The 23,292-nt window shown below is 43.7% G+C and overlaps 1 protein-coding gene across 3 annotated transcripts in view; it reads left to right on the top strand.

The window, feature by feature from the left end:
• Window positions 1-22,617, top strand: part of LOC126260186 (uncharacterized) — a 296,244-nt gene extending 273,627 nt beyond the window's left edge. For 2 of the 3 annotated variants that reach the window (XM_049957462.1, XM_049957463.1), the window contains exon 24: window positions 16,560-22,617. The gene's annotated coding sequence lies outside the window, so the exon portion shown is untranslated. Of the gene's footprint in view, window positions 1-16,556 lie in introns of all 3 variants that reach the window. The other variant, XM_049957461.1, reaches the window with a different exon arrangement.
• The last annotated feature ends 675 nt before the right edge of the window (window positions 22,618-23,292 follow it).

The raw sequence follows: 23,292 nt of genomic DNA on the forward strand, positions 1-23,292 counted from the left end.
GACACTTTAGTGAAAGGCATTGAACACCTGAGTAAACACGAACCCTATTGGCTGCCATCGTGCCCAAAATTACTGCAATTATCACGGCAGTTACTGACAATTAATTGCCATTATCATGACAGTTATTACCCATTAATTATGACCTAAAGAAAGAAAACATGAGACCAAGTAAACAGTTTGTTTACATAAGTCTCTTTAATTTAGGCTAGCGCATGTGGCTAGTTTATTTACTTAAGGGGGAATGTTCGAAAATGTCAGTCTTCAGTTTATTTTTTATTTCTTAGCAGAACTCATTTCAATGATAAAATCGCGTCCAAAGTGCTTGAAAACTAATTAAATGTGTGACACGATTTTCTTGCCACACCCTCTTTTTGAAGCAACACTTCATTTCCAGCTCGGTGACCAGCGATTCTGTGGATTACCCTTAAGTAAACTTGTGTGGGATACATGTAGAAGGCTGTGATATATACTCTTCGGTTTTATAGATCATCTACTACTTCTAAAACAGTGTGTTCATCGCAAAACCCAGAACATAAATGAGTCTCTAAATCCACTTACACATAAATGCTGTCCGAAAATATTATTTTCATCTGCTACAGTTGTCAGTATAGCAACTTATAATGCAGCTCTTGTATTTAATGATGAGAACGTAGGAAGGATAAAGGTATTAGAGAGAATGGCATCAAGACAACTTTAGAAAAATAGATTCACAACTCCTCTCTGCAGCTGAAAAGTTGAAGACCTGGTGAAGGAAAGAAAGCAGAAAAAGGACTCTGAGTACAAATCTGGGGCGTTCTGAAGAGGTGACATAAGGGATAAACGTTAGTTTGGACATTAAATTACATTTGTTGGAAATTATGTTTATTTTTAAAAATGTTTGTTCCTTTTTCACAGGATCTGTGAATGCTAGAATTATGAAACTTTGTACGCTTATATCTATAAACGGAATAAATATTGTCTCAACAGTTTGTTTGAAATTATGAGTGTAAGCTGAGATATGGGGCAAAGTGCTTGGAATTTTGCATTAAGTTTATATCATATTTACAGAATTACAATTGAAAAGTTATTAAAATTCTCCTGTACGACATGTCCAAGAAACATCGTTGGAAGAGAAATGGATTAAGCAGAGAAAAGTTTCTGTAAATCTCTTGAATAATTTCTGAGAAAGAGGTACATATATTACTTTTGAAATTAAATTTTTTAAATTCTATAAAAAAATTAAATATGCATAATTCAAGGAATTTAACAGTAAATGTGTTAGTTTCATGTAAAGCATGGTACAGAATTTCATTGCCGTGCCTTCAAAATTGTGGATTTGGTGCATCTTTTAAACAGTGTGTATTTTTCATGAACGCCCCCCCCCCTCCCTCCCTCCACACGATGAGAACAATGCCCCTTTTGTTCCAGAACCTGCCCGTGCACATCACTGTCCAATACTTTTAATCACATAGCGTATATCAATTCGATATGTGCGATTTACGTGTAACTAGTAAGAACAAACAAACCACTTTGTAGTGTACATCAAAGACAAGTATATTATATTAAAGTCATTAGATGCCGGCCGGAGTGGCCGAGCGGTTCTAGGCGCTTCAGTCTGGAGCCGCGCGACCGTTACTGTCGCAGGTTCGAATCCTGCCTCGGGCATGGATGTGTGTGCTGTCCTTAGGTTAGTTAGATTTAAGTAGTTCTAAGTTCTAGGGGACTGATGACCTCCGCTGTTAAGTCCCATAGTGCTCAGAGCCAGTTGAACCAGCCAGTCATTAGATAATTACATACAGTACCACAATCTATGTGGGCGTCACAATTGTCTGTGATCCTCCGTAACTTCAGTATCGCTAACAATACGTCACCTGCGATTCTTTCCTTCAGACTCCAACTGCAGGTTTCAGCAAAGAGTCATGTCGTAAACTGCGTTCGCCAAAACAGTCTATGCGATTCCTTGTGTGCTTGATTAGGCATTTTTTTTTCTTTGACTCGCTTTGGATCTTCAAAAGTTTACTACATTTCAGACGCTTCCTGTCGTTTAGTTTTTGTCTTCCACATCGGCCATGTTTCACACCGATAGGGAACAAACAGAGATTTTTCTGAATCTTTTCGTGAATCTCAAGTTCTGTTTTTATTTTATCCATATTTTGCAACTGTGAATGTGATCGTGTTCAATACACAATTAGCAGGAATAAGAATACCTACAAATACAACTTTTTCGTATTTTATTAAATTACACGATGTGTTTCGGGCCCTGTGGGTTCATTATCAGGTGCAAATCGTCTTAATACATAATTTACTTCTGGTACCGACTGAAGTGAAATGTATATTACGATCAATAGAGGATAAACATTTTTAATTATGACTGAAACACACGCAACAAAGGTGCAATATTCTACAATAGTTGTTAATTGTTACACAAGCCGGTTCTCGGCTGCTTCATAAGGTACAAAGATAAGTATGAGGTGAAGTGAAATTTTGTTGGATGTAAGTTTTTAATTTACTGATTCTACAAAGCATCCCCATTTCCAGAGACGAAAATGTTAATGTTAGAATTACGAATAAAGCAGTAGGGATTATTTCAGTGTAATTGCGATGTAAGATTATTTAAGGGGAGTTGGAATGCCGGAAAATGGAAAAAATTCACATTTTCAGTTTTTAACCTTATAACTTAATTTGAAATTTTCTGCTTAAAATGGTGCAAAATTTGTTAAGAAATTCCAATTGGAAGTATTTTTATTTAATTTTTCAAAATTACATGTGCGCCCAGCAAAGTTACCCATCTTGTGATTTGTACACATTTAAATCTTCGCATTTCCGAAAACATTACATATAGAAGGCTGTGGATTTCACTCTTCAGTTGTAGAATCTTTGATCCTTCCATAGGTACCATTGTTTTTACGACTAGCTGTGTTTATTGTTCAGTTTTTGATCTGTGAGTGTTTGTTTTGAGCCTCGAGTTTAGTTTGTCGCTCATTTGGAGTTTGTTATCTGTCTTGTTTTGACTTTCAGTGGTGAGTGCGTAGTTTCTACGATGCCTAGGAGTGCATCATTATTTAAAAAGCGAAAGTTTCGCGGTAATAGATTTACAAATAACGTTTGTTCAAGTGATTCTGCTTCAGCACCTGTTGATGCTGGTGAAAGTTCTGACGTTTGTACAGCTGAGATGTGTGAAGGAGACACGCCCACCAGTGCATCAAAAAAGAAGTTATCAAACTGTGCAAGTGAAATTACAGATGAAGCTTCTAATGAACAATATGTTTTAGTCGACTTTCCTGTTTTTACTGAGTTTATGAAGAAATGTTTGTGTTGTAATCTTTGTGGAGGTTCTTTTGATATGAACATAACAAACTCTATAGGACTTTCCTGCAAAATTGCTATAGTTTGTGCCAGTTGTGAAAATGAGACCTGTTTTTGGAGCTCTAAAACATGCAGTAGCAATTTGTTTGAGAGTAATATCAGGCTAATGTATGCAATGAGAGCAATTGGTAAAGGACATACTGCTGCTCAAACATTTTGTGCCATAATGAATCTTCCACCTCCACCTGCTAAAATTGACAATTACACTGAAGTGATAGGAGATGCTGTTCAGTCTGTAGCAGATTTATCAATGAAAGCTGCTGCCAGTGAAGCAAAATATATAAATGAAGGAAACCCAGATATCCCTGTTGCTTTTGATGGAACCTGGCAGAAAAGGGGTCACACATCCAAAAATGCTGTTGCTACTGTTACTAGTGTGGACAGCGGTAAAGTTTTGGACTATGAAGTGCTCACTAAACATTGTTACCATTGTGCATCTGGTAAGAAAGAAGCAGCTCACATATGTAGCAAGAATTATGAAGGTACGAGTGGAGGCATGGAGGCTGCCGCTGCTGTGAAAATGTTTAGCAGATCAGAAAAAGAACGGGGAGTATTTTACACAAAATTCCTTGGAGATGGGGACTCCAAGGCATACAAAAGTGTTACAGAATCCATGCCATATGTCAATAAGACAATAACTAAACTAGAATGTGTCGGTCATGTTCAGAAACGAATGGGCACTCGTCTAAGGAAACTGAAACAGAATCTGAAGGACAAAATTTTGTCAGATGGTAAAACCATTAGAGGTCGCCTGTCAGATAAAATTATAAATGAATTACAACAATACTATGGTATGGCAATAAGAAATAATGCAAATAATTTGCAGGAAATGAGACAAGCTGTATGGGCCACATATTTACATCGATCATCAACTGATGATAATCCTCAACATTTTGCTTGTCCAGATGGTCCTCAGTCATGGTGCAATTATAGAAAATCTCAAGCTACTGGGGATCCTTATCACCATAAAAATTATATTCCATTGGCTGTTATGGAAGTAATTAAACCAATATATAGAGACTTGGGGCATCCTGATCTTCTGCGAAAATGTCTTCATGGTTGTACCCAGAATCAAAACGAGTCGTTCAACAACCTCATTTGGACTCGTGTACCTAAGAATGTATTTGTTGGGATAAAAACATTGAAATGGGGAGTCAGTGATGCTGTTATTTCATTCAATGATGGTCATATGGGTAGGCTAAAGGTCATGGCAAGGCTCGGCATTGCTCCTGGTATCAACACCATCAGAGGTCTTCAGCTTCTGGACAGCGTGCGAGTAAGGAAGGCTCAGTATGCAGCTGAATTTAATACAAAAAAAGCAAGGGCAGCAAGGAGAAGAAAGCTTCTAGGTGAAGAAGAAGAACTAGAAGATGACCCTGATTACTCTGCTGGACACTTTTGATAATAGAATAAAAGGTATTTGTGAATTTTCATAATAAATTACTTTAATCGCATTTTCTGGCATTTGACATTTTTAGTGTTACATGTACCTTTATCTCATAAACCACTCAACCAACAACATTCAAATTTTCAGAAATGCTGCAAAACAGTTCAAAGAGGCCACTGAACTAGAATCATGACAAGAACTGGCTTATTCTCTGAACTAGGGAAGTTTATGTTATACTTTTTCCAATAAAAAATGGCTTAATGGTAAAAAATTCATAAATACTATACCAACAAAAAGAAAACATTGGTTCTAGTTCAGTGGGCTCACAATATATGCTGAAAACCTCTGCCAGAATTTCAAAGTTCTGAAGATAATAGTTCCAAAGAAAAAGGTACACAAAGTTAGCAAATTTAACATTGGCGAGATAGGGCATTCCAACTCCCCTTAACTAACATTTACAGTGAAATAATCCCTCTTGATTTATTCCTAATTCTAACACTAACATTTTCGTCTCTGGAAATGGAGGTACCCTGTAGATGCACTGGTTTAAAATCTTTGTTCCAGCAGAATTTCACTGCACCACATACTTACCTTTGTACCTCATGATCGCGCAACATTCATTAATAATCTATAAAATATTCTATAAAGAACCGAATGAACAGTCAATCAATGCATTTTTAATCTCTTAAGGCTAGCCGCTGTTGGTTTACCATTTCTTTTACGGCATGTCAAGTCACTGAAGGCGCACATTTGTTTACACGAGCAGAAGGTATCAAACCAACTTCGGTTGTCCATTTGATTGTTCGGGTCATACATTTCGCCTCACTCAAAGGCAGAAGTAAGTTGTGTATTAAGAATATTTGCACTTGATGATGGATCCACAGTGTCCAAAATGCATCGTGTAATGTAATAATTGTGACTGACGGCATTTTTATTTATACTGCTACAAGGTTTATGTTCCTGCTTGCACGTAGCTGTTTAATTTTATAGAAAGATTTTGGATTGCGTAATTCTAACTACAATACCTCTTATGCATCTTCCTTTTTATGTATTCCACTTCCAAGAATGTAAAATTTACTTACCTCTTCAAGGGTCTCATGATCAAGATTAACGTTTAGTATCGCTCCATGGGACGCAGAATTATTACAAACTAATTTTGCAGGTTGCAGTAGTTGCCAGTTGGGAATTTACGTAGATAATCTCAGCAAAAACGCTGTAAAATGTATCTTAAATAATGCCTACCCCCTCTCTCCTCGTGCATCTCGTCTGAAAGCGAATGCAATACCAAGAGGTGTGAGTAATGGGTCACATTTTGGCCGAACAATGTTACCAACCGCCAAGAAAGAGCATTAGCAACGTAATACCATTCACGAACGGAGAGCGGCGAGGTAAAAGGCATTTGCAGCGGTAATGAAATGGCCGGATGAGCGAGGTTTAGAGAGGGACTTTCGGGGAGATGATGGTCTCCCACTTGGCAGGAGCGTTTAAGGCAGCTATGTGCGGCATTTATAATTCCCTCTGCGCCCGCTGCGGCGCTAGCAGAAGCGCCGCCGCATCGTTGCTCATACCGCGCGAGGGGCTTAATGTGTTACGCGCGGATAATGAACTGGGAGAGACACAGGAGGTCGGGTCGCGATGCCCTTATCTTTCAGGCACACAAATCTGGTGGACGCGTGGGATGCCGTCCTCCACGGCGCCAGGTGCCGCCCGACTGCAACCAGTGAGTGACACAAGGTCTCACTGGGCCACAGAAAAAAATAAGCTCACAGCACATCAGTCGCTCCGATTTATAAGTGGATTAAATTAAGAATAAAGGCACGTGCTTGTAATCCGAATGCTTCGGAAATACTTTTCTTTAATCTTCTGATATACACTACTGGCCATTAAAATTGCTACACCACGAAGATGATGTGCTACAGACGCGAAATTTAACCGACAGGAAGAAGATGATATGCAAATGATTAGCTTTTCAGAGCATTCACACAAGGTTGGCGCCGGTGGCGACACCTACAACGTGCTGACACGAGGGAAGTTTCCAACCGATTTCTCATACACAAACAGCAGTTGACCGGCGTTGCCTGGTGAAACGTTGTTGTGATGCCTCGTGTAAGGAGGAAAAATGCGTACCATCACGTTTCCGACTTTGATAAAGAGCGGATTGTAGCATATCGCGATTGCGGTTTATCGTATCGCGACATTGCTGCTCGCGTTGGTCGAGTTCCAATGACTGTCAGCAGAATATGGAATCAGGAGGGTAATACGGAACGCCGTTCTGGATCCCAACGGCCTCGTATCACTAGCAGTGGAGGTGACAGGCATCTTATCCGCATGGCTGTAACGGATCGTGCAGCCACGTCTCGCTCCCCGAGTCAACAGATGGGGACTTTTGCAAGGCAACAAACATCTGCACGAACAGTTCGACGACGTTTGCAGCAGCATGGACTATCAGCCCGGGGACCATGGCTGCGGTTACCCATGACGCTGCATCACAGACAGGAGCGCCTGAGATGGTGTACTCAACGACGAACCAGGGTGCACGAATGGAAAAACGTCATTTTTTCGGATGAATCCAGGTTCTGTTTACAGCATCATGATGGTCGCATCCGTGTTTGGTGACATCGTGTTGTACGCACATTGGAAGCGAGTATTCGTGTAGGAGATCGCTCCCCACACCATGATGCCGGGTGTTGGCCCTGTGTGCCTCGGTCGTATGCAGTCCTGATTGTGGCGCTCACCTGCACGGCGCCAAACACGCATACGACCATCATTGGCACCAAGGCAGAAGCGACTCTCATCGCTGAAGACGACACGTCTCCATTCGTCCCTCCATTCACGCCTGTCGCGACACCACTGGAGGCGGGCTGCGCGATGTTGGGGCGTGAGCGGAAGACGGCCTAACGGTGTGCGGGACCGTAGCCCAGCTTCATGGAGACGGTTGCGAATGGTCCTCGCCGATACCCCAGGAGCAACAGTGTCCCTAATTTGCTGGGAAGTGGCGGTGCGGTCCCCTACGGCACTGCGTAGGATCCTACGGTCTTGGCGTGCATCCGTGCGTCGCTGCGGTCCGGTCCCAGGTCGACGGGCACGTGCACCTTCCGCCGACCACTGGCGACAACATCGATGTACTGTGGAAACCTCACGCCCCACGTGTTGAGCAATTCGGCGGTACGTCCACCCGGCCTCCCGCATGCCCACTATACGCCCTCGCTCAAAGTCCGTCAACTGCACATACGGTTCACGTCCACGCTGTCGCGGCATGCTACCAGTGTTAAAGACTGCGATGGAACTCCGTATGCCACGGCAAACTGGCTGACACTGACGGCGGCGGTGCACAAATGCTGCGCAGCTAGCGCCATTCGACGGCCAACACCGCGGTTCCTGGTGTGTCCGCTGTGCCGTGCGTGTGATCATTGCTTGTACAGCCCTCTCGCAGTGTCCGGAGCAAGTATGGTGGGTCTGACACACCGGTGTCAATGTGTTCTTTTTTCCATTTCCAGGAACGTATTATACTAGAACTGACATGTGATTACATTTTCTCGCAATTTGAGTGCATAGATCCTGAGAAATCAGTACCCAGAACAACCACCTCTGGCCGTAATAACGGCCTTAATACACCTGGGCATTGAGTCAAACAGAGCTTGGATGACGTGTACAGGTACAGCTGCCCATGCAGCTTCAACACGATACCACAGTTCATCAAGGGTAGTGACTGGCGTATTGTGACGAGGCAGTTGCTCGGCCACCATTGACCAGACGTTTTCAATTGGTGAGAGATCTGGAGAATGTACTGGCCAGGGCAGCAGTCGAACATTTTCTGTATGCAGAAAGGCCCGTACAGGACTTGCAACATGCGGTCGTGCATTATCATGCTGAAATGTAGGGTTTCGCAGGGATAGAATGAAGGGTAGAGCCACGGGTCGTAACACATCTGAAATGTAACGTTCACTGTTCAAAGTGCCGTCAGTGCGAACAAGAGGTGACCGAGACGTCACCTCGCCTCCGCCTCTCCCCCCCCTCCACCTCGCCTCCGCCTCTCCCCCCCCCTCCACCTCGCCTCCGCCTCTCCCCCCCCTCCACCTCGCCTCCGCCTCTCCCCCCCTCCACCTCGCCTCCGCCTCTCCCACCCCCTCCACCTCGCCTCCGCCTCTCCCCCCCCTCCACCTCGCCTCCGCCTCTCCCCCCTCTCCCCCCTCCACCTCGCCTCCGCCTCTCCCCTCTCTCCCCCCCCTCCACCTCGCCTCCGCCTCTCCCCTCTCCACCTCGCCTCCGCCTCCCCCCCTCCACCTCGCCTCCGCCTCTCCCCCCCTCCACCTCGCCTCCGCCTCTTCCCCCCTCCACCTCGCCTCCGCCTCTCCCCCCCTCCACCTCGCCTCCGCCTCCCCCCCCGCCACCTCGCCTCCGCCTCTCCCCCCCGCCACCTCGCCTCCGCCCCTCCCCCCGCCACCTCGCCTCCGCCCCTCCCCCCCGCCACCTCGCCTCCGCCCCTCCCCCCCGCCACCTCGCCTCCGCCCCCCCCCGCCACCTCGCCTCCGCCTCCCCCCCCACCACCTTGCCTCCGCCTCCCCCCCCGCCACCTCGCCTCCGCCTCCTCCCCCCCGCCACCTCGACTCCGCCTCCTCCCCCCCGCCACCTCGCCTCCGCCTCCTCCCCCCCGCCACCTCACCTCCGCCTCCTCCCCCCCCCCCCGCCACCTCGCCTCCGCCTCCCCCCCCCCGCCACCTCGCCTCCGCCTCCTCCCCCCCGCCTCTCCCCCCCGCCTCTCCCCCCGCCTCTCCCCCCGCCTCTCCCCCCGCCACTCCCCCCCGCCTCTCCCCCCGCCACTCCCCCCGCCTCTCCCCCCCGCCTCTCCCCCCCGCCTCTCCCCCCACCTCTCCCCCCGCCTCTCCCCCCGCCTCTCCCCCCCACCTCTCCCCCCCGCCTACCCCCGCCTCTCCCCCCCACCTCCCCCCCGCCTCTCTGCCCCTCCTCTCCCCCCGCCTCTCCCCCCCGCCTCTCCCCCTCCTCTCCCCCCGCCTCTCCCCCTCCTCTCCCCCTCCTCTCCCCCCGCCCCTCCCCCCTCCTCTCCCCCGCCCCCCGCCTCTCCCCCCGCCTCTCCCCCCCGCCTCTTCCCCCCGCCTCTCCCCCCGCCTCTCCCCCCGCCTCTCCCCCCGCCTCTCCCCCCCACCCCGCCTCTCCCCCCCGCCCCGCCTCTCCACCCCGCCCCTCCTCTCCCCCCCGCCACTCCCCCCGCCTCTCCCCCCGCCTCTCCCCCCCGCCTCTCCCCCCGCCTCTCCCCCCGCCACTCCCCCCGCCACTCCCCCCGCCTCTCCCCCCCGCCACTCCCCCCGCCTCTCCCCCCTGCCTCTCCCCCCCGCCTCTCCCCCCCACCTCTCCCCCCGCCTCTCCCCCCGCCTCTCCCCCCGCCTCTCCCCCCCGCCTCTCCCCCCGCCTCTCCCCCCCACCTCCCCCCGCCTCTCTGCCCCTCCTCTCCCCCCGCCTCTCCCCCCGCCTCTCCCCCCTCCTCTCCCCCCGCCTCTCCCCCCTCCTCTCCCCCCGCCTCTCCCCCCTCCTCTCCCCCCGCCCCTCCCCCTGCTCTCCCCCGCCCCCCGCCTCTCCCCCCGCCTCTCCCCCCGCCTCTCCCCCCGCCTCTCCCCCCGCCTCTCCCCCCCGCCTCTCCCCCCCGCCTCTCCCCCCCGCCGCTCCTCTCCCCCCTCCTCTCCCCCCACCTCTCCCCCCGCCTCTCCCCCCGCCTCTCCCCCCGCCTCTCCCCCCGCCTCTCCCTCCCGCCTCTCCCCCCCGCCTCTCCCCCCGTTTCTCCCCCCGCCTCTCCCCCCGCCTCTCCCCCCGCCTCTCCCCCCGCCTCTCCCCCCCGCCTCTCCCCCCCGCCTCTCCCCCCCGCCTCTCCCCCCCGCCTCTCCCCCCGCCTCTCCCCCCCGCCTCTCCCCCCCGCCTCTCCCCCCCGCCTCTCCCCCCGCCTCTCCCCCCGCCTCTCCCCCCGCCTCTCCCCCCGCCTCTCCCCCCGCCTCTCCCCCCGGCCTCTCCACACGGCCTCTCCACACGGCCTCTCCACACGGCCTCTCCACACGGCCTCTCCACACGGCCTCTCCACACGGCCTCTCCCCCCGGCCTCTCCCCCCGGCCTCTCCCCCCGGCCTCTCCCCCCGGCCTCTCCCCCCGGCCTCTCCCCCCGGCCTCTCCCCCCGGCCTCTCCCCCCGGCCTCTCGCCCCGGCCTCTCCCCCCGGCCTCTCCCCCCGGCCTCTCCCCCCGGCCTCTCCCCCCGGCCTCTCCCCCCGGCCGCCTCTCCCTTCAGTCTCGGGGCCTTTTGGCTGCATCTCAGGGCGGTTTTTGCAAAGACTGAGCCACTGCTGATAATTTGGTTCTCCTGGAATCAACCATCCGGACGACCTTTGCATGCTGTCAGCATTTCATTGCAGTCTTTTTCGACCTACAGAAGGCTTATGACACGTGGTGTCACCACATCCTTGCTACATTAAATGACTGTGTTCTTGGTGGTCCACTCCCGGTTTTTTTCCAGGTTCAAGTGGGTGCTTCACTCAGTACACCCCCGCCCCCCATATCCAAGAGAATGGGATCCTGCAGGGCTCTGTGCTGAGCTTCTCCACCACTCTAGTGATGATAGATGGTCTAGCGGTGGCTGTGGGGTCTTTGGTATTGCCCTCTTTATATGCAGGTGACCTTTTAATTTTATTGCTGCTGCTCTAGTGTGGGTGCTGCTGAGTTGCTTACAGAGTGCGATACGAAAGGTGCAGTCATGGTCTGTGACTAATGGCTTTCGATTTTTCAGCTGCCAAGACTCGTTTCATGCACATCTGTCACCGTCTTACTGCCCACCTACACCCAGAGCTTTATCTAGATAAATTACTTCTTGTAGTTGAGACGCACCACTTTTTGGGAATGGTCTTTGATTCCTAGCTGATGTGGTTTCCCAACATTCACCAACTTGAGTGAAAGTGCTGGTGACACCTCAGTACACTTTGCTGTCTCGGTAACATTAGGTGGTGGTCAAATTGGTGTACCTTCCTGTGTCCCTACAGAGCCCTGATTCTGTCACGTCTTGATTCTTGATTATGGGAGTCTTGCAAATGTTTCAGCGTCATCCTCAGCATTGCAGATATGGGAACCCATTCTTCATTGTGGGCCCCGACTTGTGACAGGAACCTTCCGAACTAGCCATGTGAACAGCGTACTAGTTGAGGCTGGAGTCCCTCCATTACCTATCGTGCGCCAACAACAGCTGGTGAATTACTCTGTATGTGTTCATAGTTTCCCTGAACATCCCAACTACTGTGTCCTTTCCCTGAAGGGGATCTGTATCTCCCACAACAGTGATCTGGAACTGGCTTTACAATTGCTACATGTCTGAAGCGTCTGTTCGGACTGCAGCTTCCTCCACTATCACCTCTGGTGAAGGAGATTTCGCCGCTGCCCCTTTGGCTTGTGTCCACACCTCGGATTAGTCTCAATGTATCCTTTGGTCCAAAAGATTCCGTTGACCCCACAATTTTTCGCCACATGTTGTTGGCTGTCCGTGAGACATATCTGGGTGCAGAAGTGGTATTCACTGATGATGGCTCAACAGTTGACAGGTGAACAGGTTTTGCATACACACATACACCGTGTATTGAACTCCCTTCTCTGCCAAGCGGCTGAACTGATGGCCATTAAACTAGCCGTTAGCCATTTTCATTCTTACGCTGGCAAGAGTATCCTAATTTCTAGTGACTCCCTTAGCAGCCTTTGTGCTATAGACCAGTGCTACTCTCGTCACCCACTGGTTATATCTATTGAGGAGTTTACCTGTGACCTCCATCAAGTTGGACGGCCAATTCTTTTCATTTGTATCCCCGCTCATATTGGGATTTTGGGAAATTAACGACCTGACCGGTTGGCCAAGCTGGTCACCAGAATGCCAATTCTGGGAATCCGAAAGTGGACCTGAACTTGGAGTGGTTTGCCCTGATCAACTCCCCATACAAACAAACAAACTGCAAACAATTAAGGAGACCATGAACATGTGGCAATCTTCCCTGCATGTTACTTGGCTGACTCCTGGCCACATTCTCCAATGCAAGGATCCCCCTCTCTGTCAATGCAGAGCCTGCCTGATGGTGGCCCACTTACTCATAGACTTCCCCAATTTTTCACTGTGAAGTGACATCTTAATCTTCCTGACACACTACCTCTGGTGCTAGCAGACAACGCCAACGCAGCAGGTAGTTTTTAGTCATCCTTGTAAGTAGGGCTTTTTTGCCTCATTGACCACCCAATAGGTTGGTGACACCCTCCGTCCTGGTCCTGCTTGGTGGCCCAGCCTGGCCCCCGCTCATCCCACCTTTATATTTCCTTTGACTTGTGTGTACTGTCTTTTTTCTGAGCTTTCAAGGATTTACCTTTCGCCTCCTTCCTTTGACAACCACTCCTGATTTGCCACTTAATGGATGAGCATGCAGTTTAATCCCTTTCACTGCAAACCAGCTATCTACAACAACTTGTGCCAGACTATGCGAAGTGTTCTTGCACTCTATCTTGCACACTGAAGACACATGCTGACAACTTGAATGAGCCACATGCCTGCAGGGCTTTAGCAGATACCATTGTATAGCTTTCGATTCAAAAGGGAGTCAGATGTGTGAATTTTGAATTGATGATATCAATTGCTTTCAGAATTGTCAAATGCTTCCTAGACTATGATGCAGAGTTGGGCTGTTTGTCGTTTGATGGCTAAAGCTGATGATATAATTTCATTATCTATCAGTATATCATTAGTAATTGGTCTGCTCATGACTTTTGCTGATTTAATATTTGTATCTGTATTTAAGGGTAGCAACAGAATTACTTACACTAAATTTCCTTGCAGATTTTTCAAAGAATGGCGCCAAAACAGAACTTAGGTTACAAGAACTTGTGAATAAGGTGATAAAGGTGAAAATTCTGAGCATGGCAAAGCAAGGACATTGTGAAGTTCAAATAATTCAGTAAATTTGACGACTTATTGTGGTGAGTATTCTTGAGAGTTAGCTGTGTGTACGCTGTATCTGTCCACTAGTTATTCATCATATCTTGTATTATAAATAACATGTGCAAAACAAAGGTGGTGTTCAATTTGTAATCAGAGTATTTAATTCCATACTTTCGTTAAGTAGTGAGCTTTAATGTTCTTTTTTTCTGGTTTTCATTGGTTTCACTAAATCAGTTATGGCAACTGGAATAGTACGCTTGGAAAAAAATGTTTAATTTTCTTCTCCATCTTTGCACAATATGAGTTTCTGATCTACTTCTGATGACCTAGTAAACATGGTGCTGCTCTATTTAGTACAAGTAGAGCAAATAATTTAGGAAGAAACATAACAACTGGCCAAATAGTAGAGGCATTGAGGTGTTAACAGCTACATAGTCAGGACTGAAAATTTTGCTACCTTTTGAACATACCGTTTTCAAGCTAAAGCTGGAATGAGCAGTCTCCCCTTCCACTCGCACACGCACAATTACAATGTACATGTGTGTGGGGAGGGGGAGCTAGCAAAGTTTTCAGTCTTATATGTCGCTTGATGACTCCACACCCTTATCGTTTGGTGAGTTGTTATCTGTACTCTTAAATTGTTTACATTCTGTCAGAACTTTCCGCACCGTATTTAAAAGTAAAGTTGTCATTAACATGAAATGGTTTGAACACCACGGTGCTTTACTAGGAATGGTCTTATTATAGTGATTTGCTGTTGCCTTTCTTTGAACTAATCTAACCAGCTGCTTTGATATTACTTCCTTCTTAGTATGCATGGGATTACCTTCTGTGATGAGAGATGTGCAGTCACTTAAGTGACTTTTTCATTAATGGAATAGGAAAAACATTGTTAGACCTATATGTAAGTTGTGCATAAGTTGCCTAGTATCTCTAGATTATTAACAATGTAATAGAATTAAAAGCAACCCGAGATAGGGCCTGGATCTGTCAGATCATCACACTTCTGGTGTATGAAATGTCACTGTACTTAGATTTAAATAACTCTGTGACATTTCAGTTGGTGGACTGGTAAATACCAGCTGCCAGCCAACCCTAAATCTTTTTATAGTGCTCACTGTTTAGCCTATTTCATAAGTAGGTAGGTCTTGTTGAGTTAGGATGGCTGCATGTCAGCAGCATTAACCCTTGTTGTCGTAAAATGTCAGTTAGACAGTTATTTTATTCAAGCTATAATGTGTTATGGATGGTTTACTTGCATTACACACACTTGGGAACACTTGCAACTCTTTCATAATGAAAGTCCAAATATTATTTCTGTATGTTGAATCTATCTTTGCAAGGGCGATTTCTTTTTAGATTCCCTCATACTTCACTGTAGTCATGTGGAACAAAACTGTATTAGTAACGAAAGCCATCCTATGTCTTTTCATTTGGAACAATAAAAACCAGTGAGAAACTAACTCAGAAATATTTCATTGATAGTCAGATGAATTTTAATCATCATGATCAATTAATGGTAATAATGAAAATGATTTTACCAACTGTTTACTATCTCCATTTACAGTTAACTTAGTCTTCACTTTTTTTGGCAGTACTTTTATGTGCTCTTGGAATACTCAGAATTTATTATATGATTCTGTCTTTCATTCTGGTTTTTGTACTACACTTGGGGAATAGTAAATCAGTTCTGTATTCTAAGTAATAACGTAAATAACAACTACTCTGTTTCTTTCTTCTTCCTATTCCTCACATGAAAACCTTAAAGCCTGGGATGCAGGCAGTAAGGTGGATGCAATATTAATTGACTGACAGGCAGCATTTGACTCTGTACCAATCCAACGATTCTTAACAAAAGTGGTATTATATGAAGTATCAAAGTAAGTTCGTGACCTGAAAATTTCTTGGTAGGGAAGACACAGCGTGTTTGCTTGCATGGTGAGCCATTGACAGAATTGTATCAGGATTTACTTTGTTCATGTTGTATTTTAATGACCTACCAGACAACATCGATAATAATCTTAGACTTCTTGAAGATTCTGCAGTTTTCTATAAAGAAGTAATACCTGTAAAAAGCTGCACAAATATGCAGTCAGATATTGATAAGAGTTCAAAGTGTTGCAACAATTGACAACTTGTTTTATCATTCAGAAATATTAAATAGTGCATTTCGCAAAATGCAGAAAAGAACTATCCTGTGACTGTATCATCAGTTGCGCACAGTGGGATTCTGTGGACTCTTGGGAATACCCAGTTTTAACAGTTCCTAGGAAATGGCATGAAATGATCACATAGGCTAAATTGTAGGGAAAGCGTGTGTAGACTTAATATCATTGTTCGGATATCATCTTGGAATGTTACTTAAGTGTATGGAACGCATTCTATTTAGTATTAACAGGAGATATTGAACACATACAAAGAATGGTGATACAAATGGTTACAGTTTTGTTTGACTCGCGGGAGATAGTTATAGTAATATTGAAGATACTGAATTGTAATATTGAAGATACTGAATTGATAGCCGCTTGTGTATGGACACTGATTGCCCCCCCCCCCCCCCCACGAAATCCTGCTTACAAAGTTTCTTGAACCAGTATTTAGCAAAGGATCTAGAAATGTTCTTTACCCACCTATGTATTGCTCACATAGGTGCTGTAAAGACAAGATTAAACTAAATAGTACATGTGTGCCTTCACCCCCCCTCCCCCCCAGACACACACACACACACACACACACACACACACACACACACACACACACACACACAGTGGTTTAGAGAATATTTATGTAGCTATGTTAGACTGTTACCTACCTGTTACGTCGTCTTTACTTGTTACATAATGTAAACTTCGTTTTTGTTTCAGCAGAGAGGTACACAGCATCACATCAATGAGTGTCTTATATTTTTACCCAAGAATTGTTGTATAGTATTTCTAATAAGTGTAATCATGTGATTTTTTTTTATGCTCGGATTTGCTGTGTGATCTGAGAAATAAGGATACAAGACTGAAATATGTAAGAAGTTTATGTATGTTCATTGTTTTGACATTTAATAATAGTGGTTCTGATAGTGGTTGTCACAATGCTCAGACTCAGAAAATAGATGTGTTTGCATTATTTTGCAATAAAAAGTAGACAATTTATTTCATTAAGACTTGATTGTGCCAGTTAATTAGTGCACAGGGAATGCTTTCATTTGCACTATAGCAGTCAACGTGCAATGTCACACATGCTGAAAACTCTGAATGACAAACTGTTCAGTGAATTGATGCCTTGCGAAGATGGTAAACTGAAGAGAAGACAAGTTTGTAAGAAGGCTTTTAATAAATAGAATACTGGTTTTAGTAACTTACAATACTGTGTTAAATCATTCATTTAGAAACCTTATTAAGCAAGGACAGGAGAAAGTTAACAAGTAATAGGATTGTGAGGCTAAATAAAAATTGTTGACATGTAATGCCATTTTAATTGCCTGTGCATTCCCATCAGTTTATTCAAGGGCCCAGTGATGAGGTAGTCAGAGATCTAAGGTTGGTAAAACCGTCATAAGTAATACAGATTGTTTAGTAATTCAATCATGTGGATGTACTCTAATCTGATGATTCTCTATGGTGATTTATGCCAAGTTCAGGCTGCTGTCATGAGAAATTTTCCTGTTGCCTGGTTTCTTGTATAGCACTTTGTGTTTGAATAACACGATGTCCTGTTTGTACAGGCTTATTCTTTTTTTCTGTATGTTGTGTAACACCAGTGATCTTTGTGGTTTGGAGTTGATCTTCCTTCTTCCACTTACGTGAACTTTCAATTTGAAGGAGATGTGTGGTTGCTGTGTAGATGATAGTGGATTGGATAGCCTCATCGTCTGCCTCCTATCATTTTATCTGAAACATTTCGCTCTGTGAAGCACATCAATCTTGTAGTGGTTTGTGATCTGAACTGTGGTGACAGTCACAGGATTTGCTTTGTCAGCCGTGTTTTCTCCTATACACAGTTTGTCCAATTGACAAAGGCCTTGTTAAATTGTGGTGGATAGACGCAGCAGCCAGTGCTGTATAAAGAGGCTAAAGTGTTTCCAGGTTGATGGCGGGCAAAATGTATGATGAAAGACAGTTAATAAAACCGACAATGCAGCTGATATAAACACAAGAGGAAGAAGAAGAAGAAGAAGAAGAAGAAGAAGAAGAGCAGCAGTGTGAATTTTGGACTTACAGGTTCCTTATTAAGAAAAAAATTTCGTTGTCTGGTAAAGATAAATCATGATACCGGCAGTAAGGAGCAGAGCTTCTCTTTTGATTCATGTTTCCAGAATTATATATTCTTGTACCATAGCATTTACTATGTAGGGGCACCACAAAAGTCGGACATTGTCTGTAGGGAGTTAATGAAAACATAAGACACATTGAAAGGAATGTGAAACTTGTGAAGACTATCAAATTCTCAAATTTAAAGCTTCTAGATGTCTTTATGCATCTAATGACCATTAACTTCATTGACTTCACGGAATAGAGATGCCTTTGCAATTCTTATCTTCTGGTAATGTAATATAAAAAAGGCGTATTTGTGTTGAGAAACTGTGGTTCCATGTCAGCATTCAGATGAAGTTTGATGTAAAAGTCTTACATAAGATAGAGCATCTTATCAGCACGTTGAAAATTATTTATAAGAATTTATGTACTGCTTTTATTAATGAACAAGGATGATATAGACACAGGAGAAAATCGGAAACTTTTATGTCAGTAGATTTTCCTTTACCATATCTGCAACGTTAATGTACATGCTAATAATTTTTTTATTGAAATAATATAAATACTACACTAATTCATAAATGTAATTCCCAGTTTTCACTTAAGTGTTTCATCCCTATACATTGCCTGACAGGCTGTTCTGTTCATTATGCTTCTCTTACACCCTGCAGCCATATTGAGCTTATGATTGAAACTGAGCAATACACATGTGGAAGATATTGTCTGTTCTAATCTTTGCCCATTGAATGCACGGAAACACACAAAACTAGACATTTGATGAGCAGATTCCTTTTCTTTCAGAATTTGTACTTCATCAAATTTCTTATTTACAATAAGTATGCTTAATTACAAAATTAAACCAGACATTTTCACATGATTGAGCTTAAATCATGCTGAGCTATGTTGTTGGAGTTTATTGCACCTAGTTGTTCTGTATGTACAAAATACAATGTCTACCGCATTGTTTGCCCCCCCCCCCCCCACCTCCTCCTTGTGTCCTACCACCAAACTGCCTGTAGTGCTTTAAAAGATACCATGAAAGGCATAGACAAAGGTGGCTGAACCTTGATTTACACTATAAACCTGATTTGTTTTTATTGCTGAGTCACTCGATTTAATATGTCAAGCTATAACCAGCTGTCCTTCGGAAACTTCGAAGAAATAGTTAGTGGTAAGCTTATCATCAGTTGCCAGTTCCTGAAGTTTGATGAAGCATTCTTTGATGTCCAATGACTGCTTGCTACATTTAATATTGAGAAATGTTGGAACATTTCCATGAGAGATTGCCTTTTTGACACGTGTAATAAATTATGAGACAGAATTCCTGGTCAGTAATTACCTTCTGGAGGTGAAATGTTTTGTCCTGCTGATAGATGTGTGTAGAAGAGAGAGAGGGATGATGCCATCCTAACTTTCAAAAGTGTCAGCTTCTTCCTTGTCCTCACTACAGGTAGGTCCCTATTGTCTTGGGGTCTGAGTGGTGTGCCCTCCCTTTTTAACTTTGCCACTCTGTTCCCCTCATCTCTCCTTCCTGAGGTAAATAAGTACTGAACAGAAATTCTGTCTCATAATTTATTGTGTTTTCTTGGTAGGATTTTGCTATTACACAGACATTAGGACAAGTACAGTGATGTAGTTCGGAAAGAAAAGGTGCCAACAGGAAAAATTGAATATGGGTGGCACTTGTCATGAAATATGCTTTCAGAATACAAATTGTGATACAATAAGTACATATACTGGCACAACCAAACTAAATGGAGGATGTAATTGCTATTGTATCTACCACATGCTGAAGAGCACTACTGTTTGGCCAGATCCTACCTTCACTTCGATCTAGCTTAAATAATTATGTAAATACTATTGCCCAGAACATTGATAGGTATGACTTGCTTTATGCATTAAAAAACTAAAAATAAAATAAAACTTGTATCTAGTGGAGTCTCTGAAAGTTTCAGAGCACATAACAAATGATTAAACAGTAACAGTCACATTTTATTACATATATTGCCTTAAATATTCTTTGATACTGATCAAAAGTTAAGCTGTTGTAAAACTATTAATATTTGAAGTGTGGCATATGGGCAGACAAGTTGTACACTGTCCACTTCCTCAACATTACTGTTTAAGGAACATCTGAGTGCTAAAAATTGTGATTGCCTTACTATATGTGGGGAAATTAATGTTTTATGGCACCTAACTAAACCTTGAGAATATCTGTGCGATTCTTGAGAAAATTTCATGTTTATTTATGTCGGCACACTCTGATGATGATGATGATGATGATGATGATGATGATGATGAGGAGGAGGAGACTTGTATTATTTTGAAATGTTGCTCATCTTTAGAGAAATCACAGATGAAAATCTGATATGCTTACATTAACTATGTTTTGAGTTACTATCTCAATACAGTTCCATGACACTTCCCCAAGTTGCTATATGGTGCATGGCAGCATAGATGATGGATCAGCGATAATTGCCCGTCCCTGCCCCCCTCCTGGCATGGTGATTCAAATGTGCTGTGTAGAAAGCGTTTTATTGTGGAGGTATGTGTATATGAGGAAATAATGGTTTTAAGTCTGCACAGATTTTTGGAATTTTAAGAACAGTTGTTCAAGTACCACTTTTCCGTAGAGTCCAGACAATGTCATTAGTGTGTACTGAGAATTTCTGTGACTTGACTGACAGATAAATCTGTCACAAACTGTGCAGGTCTTCCTTGAACTTTCAAGGTCCATAAACTGTACATCTTGACATCAGTTAAAGGAAAAAACACAATACTTAAGGGTGTCTTGCAAGTACTTTTTTTAAAATTGCTTTGTCTTGTGTTATATTTATTTTAAGCTGCCAATGGTCATTCTAAATATCTTCATAAAGGTGTTCAGTGCCTTAATCTGATCCTGCAAGTGAATTGCAGCCATGGTGTTCCATTCATAATATAAGGTTCACGTGGACATTCTGATTTATAACATTCTGCATTGTAACATCAAAGTATTTTATATTTTGCAGACATAATATTCAAGCAATACAGAGGACTTTTGTCCATGTGTGCTAATTACTTTGTATTTGATTAATTAAAAGGAAACTGGTGGAACTGTATATCAAGCGTGGTTGTGCTGCAAATGTTTTTGTATGTCAGAATACGGACTACGGGTGTTAACCATACCTGTATGTGGTGTATCATCCACCAATCTTCTAGAGCTACTGATTTTATCAATTGAGTCTTTTATGTGTATTGTATACAATAGCAGCTCTCTGACATGTCTCTAAGGCACACTCTTGTTGTGTTTGCACTCACTACCAATTTACCCCAAAATAAATACCCCACAACCATTGTGTTATGTGGCACACATTGATCATCAGTCTAGTTAAAGTGATATGTGTATCCATGACCAAGTAGCTTTGGCTCAGATTTTGCAACTGTTTCAGTGACACTGTTCATTGCAAGCAAAAGTTATCTGCTTAGAATGGTGTATTGACATAGCATTCTTTTACTACTCGTCTGTGGAATGTCAAAGGAGACGTTCTAGAGAATGACTACATGCCGTGGACTCTTTCAGTAAAATGGTCTTAAAAGACATTATTCATTCATCTACAAAGGGATAAATAATCAACAATTGTTGCTAAAAAAAAGTGGCAATTTAACACATCTTATGTCAGAATGCTCTTTTCTGTGTGGTTTATATGTTGCCAGGGTCAATAATAATGAAATGCTGATTATTTCTTCAAGTGCTAACTAAATATTTTGTGGAACAGTGTTACTGTTCACCACTTTAGTGTCATTATGGCACACCTTTCTCTTTCTCATACTCCACGTTACAGTTACACAAGAGTATATTGCATGACAAAACTGTCATTATTAGTCATTGTTTTTATATTATGTTGATCTACTTTAAAGTATAGGACTTGTTTTATGACTTCATTGTTTGGTACACTTTCATCAGCACTTTCATAATATAATTCCTTGAAGAATGTGTGGCTGTTGATGAAAATTGGGTCATTAATATGCCTAACCCAAGGATGAAATTTGCTAGAAGAAATGATGTAATGGATGTTCTTTGAATTGAATGAAAGGTATAATGTTTCGACATTGTAACTTCAGTGGCAAATAAGAGTTACTTTGTTTCCATAAAGCGCTAATTGCATGAGATATTTTATGTTGCTAAAGCAAAATATTCTATGTAGTATCCAAATACAGAGTACATTCATATGTTTACTATTTAGTGACAATTACAGAAGTAGGTCTGGGACTGCATACGTAATTGTAAATAAAATGGCATGCATGTGCAAAAATATTGTTTCAGAAAATTTCTTTCTGAGAATTTGTGTAAATATCTGACTTTTGAAACTATTTTTGTGAAAGATTTGAGGAATGTTCATCTACTATTTGCATTAACTTTGGACCACTATTTGTTACAACAATTTCTATAGAAGTGACATCCAGAAATGCATGTAGGATTAATATATCTTATTGAATGGTACTGCAGATGTCAAATTGTATCAAACCTGAGTGCAGACTGTGGCACTTTGCCTTCTTTGGCACTCTCAGTATTTGTTATTCACATTTAATTTTCAGTTCTGAAAAAAACATTGTTACTCTGTGTTCTGTTTAAAGTTATTGATTGTAAAAATATTGTAAATTTCTTTGTAACACTATTGAGAAAATAAAGTTAGTTCATATACGTCCTGTGGTTCGTTTCTGTTCTTGAATTTATGAGGTACTCCAGTTGTATTGTGAGCTATACCATATGTTGAAACTTTGGAAAACTGTGTGCCAGAGCAGAACTCAAACCCGAGACATTTTGTCTTTGATGGACAAAGTGCTCTTGTCCATGAAAGGCAAAAGGTCCCAATTGAAGTTTTGGTCCTGCACACTGCTTTAATCTGGCAGGAAGTTCCAAATTGGTAAACACTCACTGCAGAGTGAAAATTCATTCTATGCCACTTACTTAGGTGACCATACTGTTTAAAGGGTATAGGCAGTTGTTGCCTCATTATTTTCTGTTTTTACTCTATATCAGAAATTAGTTACATCTTACACTTACTCTCTATCAACAATTAGTCAAACCTTACACATGTTAAATCAGTTGACGTGGATGGAAAGAGAGGAAGAATGTGTGGAGGAAGATAGGGGTAATGTAGTGGTTGAGGTCACAATTGTGTTGATGGGCCCTGGCAGATGATCTAGACACATGTTTTTTTATTGTTATAGCAATATAAGAACAAAAATGGTCAACCGAAATAAAACCCAGAAAACTAAGGTAAATCAATCGTTTTCTTAACTATAAAATTATTAAAAATTCATTTGTTTTCTGTTTACACTTTGATATCCTGGAAAAGACATAACATACGAACTG

The sequence above is a fragment of the Schistocerca nitens genome, chromosome 5 (assembly GCF_023898315.1).
Source record: "Schistocerca nitens isolate TAMUIC-IGC-003100 chromosome 5, iqSchNite1.1, whole genome shotgun sequence".
Taxonomy (NCBI): Eukaryota; Metazoa; Arthropoda; class Insecta; order Orthoptera; family Acrididae; genus Schistocerca; species Schistocerca nitens.